The 6014-nt window shown below is 40.7% G+C and overlaps 1 protein-coding gene across 11 annotated transcripts in view; it reads left to right on the top strand.

Annotated features, from left to right (window-relative positions):
- The first annotated feature begins 287 nt into the window (after positions 1–287).
- The window catches only part of CCDC91 (coiled-coil domain containing 91), a 349003-nt gene continuing 343276 nt past the window's right edge, over positions 288–6014 (top strand). For all 11 annotated transcript variants that reach the window (XR_012373954.1, XM_073877771.1, XM_073877767.1 and 8 more), the window contains exon 1: positions 288–500. The gene's annotated coding sequence lies outside the window, so the exon portion shown is untranslated. The remainder of the gene's footprint in view (positions 501–6014) is intronic.

Below are 6014 nucleotides of genomic sequence, written 5' to 3'. Positions count from 1 at the left end.
GCTCTTCTCAGGAACAATCCTACAGAATCCCAGAGGGGAGTATCATTTTGGGGATGGTTTTATTTGCATGCATTAGGCATAGAAACTGGGCCTGTCACTCACGAGGAACGAGAACTTATAACTAACAGGAGGTAGCTCCTGCGTCATCCCTTTTCATAAGGCAACCTCCGGGGACTAGTCAAGCGATTGGAGGCGTGGCTCCGAAGATGCCCCCCGCCACCTCAGCTCGGGCCACGTGACGCGCGTGTTGGCGTTGAGTGACAGCCGCAGCTTTGGGCGGGCTTTGGAGGAAATCAACTTCCGGGGGCAGAGGTGTTCGAAGCCGGGTGGTGCGTGGGCTATCCCAACTTGTGTGGCTGGGGTCGCGGTCCCCCCCCCCCCAACGGGTTTGGGGTCGTGCCCCGGGTGTGCGCGTGAGGGGCCGTGTGCTGGGTGGCTCACCTGGCAGTGTGGGTGAGCGGCGTGGCGGCGGCGGCGGCGGCAGCCAGAGCGGGGAGCAGGTAAATCGATGCTCGCCTTCCGGGCCTGGGTCTGGGGGCCGGGGCCGCGCGAGGCCGGCGGTGCACCCGGAGGCGGCCTGGGCGCGGGCGGGGAGCGCGGCCAGGCTTCCGCCTCGCGCCGGCTCCGGCTTCGCCCCCGGAGGTCGCCGGGACCGGGAGTCGGAGGCGTGACCCGCCTCGGGCTGGAACGGAACCGCGCTAACCCGGCCGCTGGTGCCGACCGGTACTTGCTCTGCCGGCTGGTTTCGGCCCCTGCACGTTCCAGAATCGAATATTTCCGAACGTCTACGGACAGTACACGTGATTATTGTGTCACCGAACCTCCCACCGAACGGAGACTTAGATCCTTGCCGGGTTTTCACCGATGGCGCCTGATTTATGTTTCCCCCTCTGCTTTGCTTTGTACACCGGCGTAACGTCCGTCTGCAACGTCCGTCAGCCACATTTCTTTTGTAACCCTGGGCCACATGTTGCAATGCAAGTGGCATTTTGGGATTAAGGCCGGACCCAGTAACTTTCCAAGTGGTGAGGCATCCTTCATCCCTCTAAGTGCGCCCCCTTTCCCCACAATAAAGATGTTTCTTCATCTGCCCATGGTGTGTACTGTGGTGGAAAGCTTTGGACATGAAACCTATTTCTGGCTTCACTTTAAGGAGTGGTAACACTATTAAAAGCGGTGCTGGATGTTTTTTTGGTAGGGTGATGTTGCTGCTGCTTCTCTCGCTCGCTTCCGTGGTGGGAGTTGGGGCAGAGCCTGATTTCCTGGAGGGTGAAGTCCTGGCCACAGCTGTAGGTGACTCAGCGGCCCCTTAAGAATTCCGACTCCTTTCCTTCCCTTCCTTTCCGAACTGTACAGATACTGATGCCACCTTCCTCTCTGAATATTTATCCGGGCGGTAGTTGGGTGATGGCTTTTGGGAATAGTGTTTGCATGTTCGTTGGTGGAGTGATTGGAGTGGTCTAACATTTCACCCTACGGTTTAAAGGCAAAATACCCAGAATATTTAGCTGGGTGGGAGAACAGGGAGTGACAGTAGATTCACTTTGTTCTCTGACATCAGAGATCCCTACGCTTCTAATCATCCTGTTTGCCCTATGCTACAATTTCTGTTGCAGTGAAGGAATTGGCAATGCTTACTGTACCTGTTAGGTAAATGGAGCACGGGGGATGTCAGGGAGAGTGCACCTGTGTGGTGCTGGCGAGCCAGAAAATTGTGTGGTCCACAATCGCCCTGGTTACAAAGTTGACTGGCTAGGAAAGTTGTTCTGTGGGCTTGGAAATCTTACTATGAATTGGTATCCTAGCAACAGTATAAGCCAAATGGAATAAACATAAACAGTGCTGGAAGTTACAATTTACCCCTTTTATGACATGGAAAAATGTATCTTCTTATTGGAGTCATAAGCTCAAAACTTCTTAGAGCTTTTTGTAATCATCTTAATACCAGTCAGAAAGAAACTGCAGAGTCATCACAGAGGGACAGCACTTATTTAATATTTTTTTTTGGTGACAGTAAAAAAGAAAAGGAATTAGCTGATCTGGAGGTTAAGTGGATAAATAAGAATTTGCCTAGTAAGAGGCATTTTTATCTTGTACCCCTAGCTGTAGATGAATGATTTTTAAAGTATGTAGGATTGGTATAAATAAAGAAAGCTATTTGAAGGTTTATTATATTTCTTTTAATAGAATTTGGGGTGGCAGTGCATTGGACTGGATGAGAGTATTGACATTAGTAAATTGGAAGGGGAGCCTTAGGTAACTTGTTTCCAAATTCTGGCTCATAACCACAGTGCTCCTTTATCAGCCTGTTCCTTGTGACTTTTGGACTTTCTTATAAGCTCATCAAGATTTTGTTACTTTCTGTCCAAACAACCGGAACTTAATGAAAAAGGCAACTCTCTTTAGATTAATTCTTTATATCAGTGTCTATTTCTTCTTACAGATAAATCTTGAGGATAAGTTTTTTCTTTTTGATTTGCAGTATTTCTAAGGTTATTTTGGTTTTCTCAGTCTCCCCTGTCCCCAAACCCAGTGAGATGGGTATAGCTCATTTAATCTGACGTTTATTTTTCAAAAGGGCATGTCCTATGTCCTTTAAAATTTAGGTTTATTGAACTATATAATTTATAATTAAAATTATCATTCGATCAGAAGTTATATGCAGATTTTTGACATGAGGGGGTTGGCACCCCTAACCCTTGAGTTCTTCAAGGGTCAGCTGTATTTAATTTTCTTGTCTGACTGCACTGGCTAGGACCTCCAGTATGCTGTTGAATAGGACATGTAAGAGCAGGCCTCCTTGCCTTGTTTTTTATCTTGGTGGGTAAGGCATGCAGTCTTTTACCATTAAATAATTAGCTGTAGGTTTTTTGTAAACAGTTTTCATCAGCTTGGGGAAGTTTTCTTAGCTTCTATTTTGCTGAGAGGTTTTTTTTTTTTTTTTAATATGAATGACTATTGTGTTTTTTTTTTCATTGTGGAAATCATAGTTGTATGGAAGAAAATTGGGAAATAATCCATTGGAAAAAAACTAACCCATTTCTGTTAATATGAGATAACCTCTGCTAATATTTTGCTGGTTTTTCTTTTTATTTTACAAACATTTAAAAAAATAGAACTGTAAATATTGTTTTATATTTTTCCCTTTTCACTCAGCATTGTAAGTGCTTACTATGTCATGAATTTTTTGAGAACTTGATTTGTAAGTTCTTGATTTATAGTTAAGATAGTTAAGTTTTCCCAATTAGAATTAACATTAAACATCTTTTTTGTACATAACTCTGGTAAGATTCTTTTAATTGATTTTTAAAAATGTGGTTATTACTCAAAGTGCATGAAATTTTTTCAGATTCTTAATATACACTGCCTGTTTCATTTGATGTTCTTAGAATTTTTCCTCTGGGTTATTTATTGTGGTAAATTTTGGAGCAAAATTTCTGGGCATCACTTTAAGGTAGAATTCTAGAATTTTAGAAAGTCATGTCTAGTTCAAACCATTTCTTTTATAGGTTTAGAGTCTAAAATAATTAAATGATTTTTCCACCAATATTGTTATTTTGTTGCCAGTGATCTAGATAGAATTCCTGATGCATTTTGTGTCATGTGAAATACTATTCACATTCTACTTTTGATAAAAATTATAGTAGTCTTTGAGTCTAGCATCATGTAGAGATTCTATGTTGTTTTATTGAATTCCAACCAGTACTTTTTGAGGTAGGTAGTATTTTTCCCACTTAATAGCCAGGGAAATTGAGTCTCAGACAAGTGAGCAAACTTACCCAAGTTTGCATTATTAGTAAGTGGTAGAGCTGGGGTTTGATCACAGGTCTTCCTGAATCTTGTTTTATTCATAGACTACCAACACTAAGTTCTTGTAAGCTTTTTGTATATATTGTGTTTATTCTGAATCTTTCTTAATTTTGATGCTTAAAATAAACTCATTAAATTAATAACTCAACATGAGACAGTATCAGTCACTTCTAAAATGTTTACCCAAATTTATGTCTTTTTATGTTTTTAAATTTTAAATTTAGACATTTCTTTACCTGTACCTCCTTTCCTTCTCTGTCAGATCCTCAAAAAGTGGACAGAAGACTTTTGTTAGCTATATGCCATAGAATCCTATTAAAGAATTAGGGATACATTAAGGGTACCTGGGTGGCTCAGTCGGTTAAGCGTCTGCCTTCAGCTCACGTCATGATCCCAGGGTCCTGGGATCAGGGCCCACGTCAGACTCCCTGCTCAGTGGGGAGTCTGCTTCTCCCTCTCCCTCTGCCTCTCTTCTCTGCTCGTGCTCTCTCTCTGTCTCTCAAATAAATAAATGTTTAAAAAAAAAGAATTAGGGATACATTTAATGTTACTAGCAAGGGATATAACAATTTTTAAAATTTTGAAATGGAAAGCATTTTTTAAAATTACAGGTTTAATAGATGAAGAATAGAGATGATGCTACTCACTTTAAAATGCAGCATGTAATAATTCTCGTAAAGCTATTTTCCTTAGAAGGATATGTACATTTTGGTATTTACATAATGCAGTCCAAACATAGAGTCATATACACTAAGTATATGAATGAAGGAACCACTATTTTGTGAAGTGTGAAATCACTTTTTCCTGGTATTCAGAGACGACATTCTTTTCCCTTTGCCAGCCTTGTTATCATTTACCGTGTGCATCTACCAAAAGTAGGCCTAGATAATGGAGAGACCAGCCAAATCACCTTTTATGTTGTGTCCATCCTGTGGTAAGAGAGGGTCTGCATGATCATTTCAAGATGCTTGACTTCTGTATTACGAGAATTCAGAACTTCTACAGTTGTAGTAGACAGTGTTGCAGTATTATGCAAGATCCATTAATCTCTTCATGTGTTTCACTGATAGACAGGGGCTTGATGAATAATACTAAAAAATGACATCAATACAAGATAGTTAATAAAAGTAAGAGTATCATTATTTTAATTATGAATTTGATAAAGATAACCTTTATTCACAGTTGGCCCAAATTAAGTATGAAAAATTGAAAATAAGCCTATAATACCTGAATGGCATTAAATGGGCTACTTGCCATGAATCACAAGACAAATTGAAATGAATATTTTATTTTCTGCACAATGGGAAAAACGTGTTTATTAACTGCTGATGGTTTTCATGAGGCATTTAGGTATTTTAGGTTTCTTTTGTCTGTTATGCAGAAGAGGTACTTTTTATTAATTTCTTTTTAGGACTAGCTTCTGCTTAAAGTGGCTGGTGTTGTAAAATGTCTCTTGCTTATTTAGTTTATTTGATTTTTTTTCCTCCAGTCATATTGGTTAAGGGTACTTGTGTGGTACTTTTTGTTGCAAGAATCTTTTGTAGGAGACTTTATATTCATTGATGCTTTGAGTTTATTTTCTGTAGTTCCAAAGTTAGGTCTTAATGATCTTGCTTCTCCTGTTACCAACAGGAGAAGAAAGGAGTGCCGCAGGTTATTCTCAGTGTCACAGTCATGAACATAAAAAGTGATTTCCATATGACTGATGAGAAGTCCTCTGACCACTTAGAATCTAATCAGATTGCAAAATGTTTTATCATGTGATTCCTACAAAATCAAAAGTTCTACTTCAGAGTAAAAAATCTTATGAACAAGTGAGACAACATATACATGAAATTTTTGGAGATTTTTTTCTCCCACATAGAAGGGCCATGGATATTCTCATCATAGTTACTTTCATCTGATCAGGATAATTCAGCAGGTTGTTCAAGTGGTGGATTGGCAATCGTAAGCCTGGGATCTGATTCTTTAATCAGCATATACTTTTTTCCCACTTTATAAAACGTTTCAGAATCCATCTGTTGGTGGTGGTAGTGGTGGTGGTGGTGGTGGTGGTGGTGGTGGTGGTGTGTGTGTGTGTGTGTGTGTATTTTGGGAAGTACACTTTGGGAAGTAAACTTTGGGAAGTTTTTGGCCATTATTTCTTCAGATATTCTTTCTGCCCCTTTCCCTCTTCTGGGACTGCCGTAGTGCATATGTTGGCA

The sequence above is a fragment of the Callorhinus ursinus genome, unplaced genomic scaffold, assembly GCF_003265705.2.
Source record: "Callorhinus ursinus isolate GAN/ISIS: 27379988/994484 unplaced genomic scaffold, GSC_fseal_2.0 scaffold27, whole genome shotgun sequence".
Lineage (NCBI taxonomy): Eukaryota > Metazoa > Chordata > Mammalia > Carnivora > Otariidae > Callorhinus > Callorhinus ursinus.
Note: the sequence above shows the minus strand (reverse complement) of the source record. Positions and strands in the feature narration are given on the sequence as shown.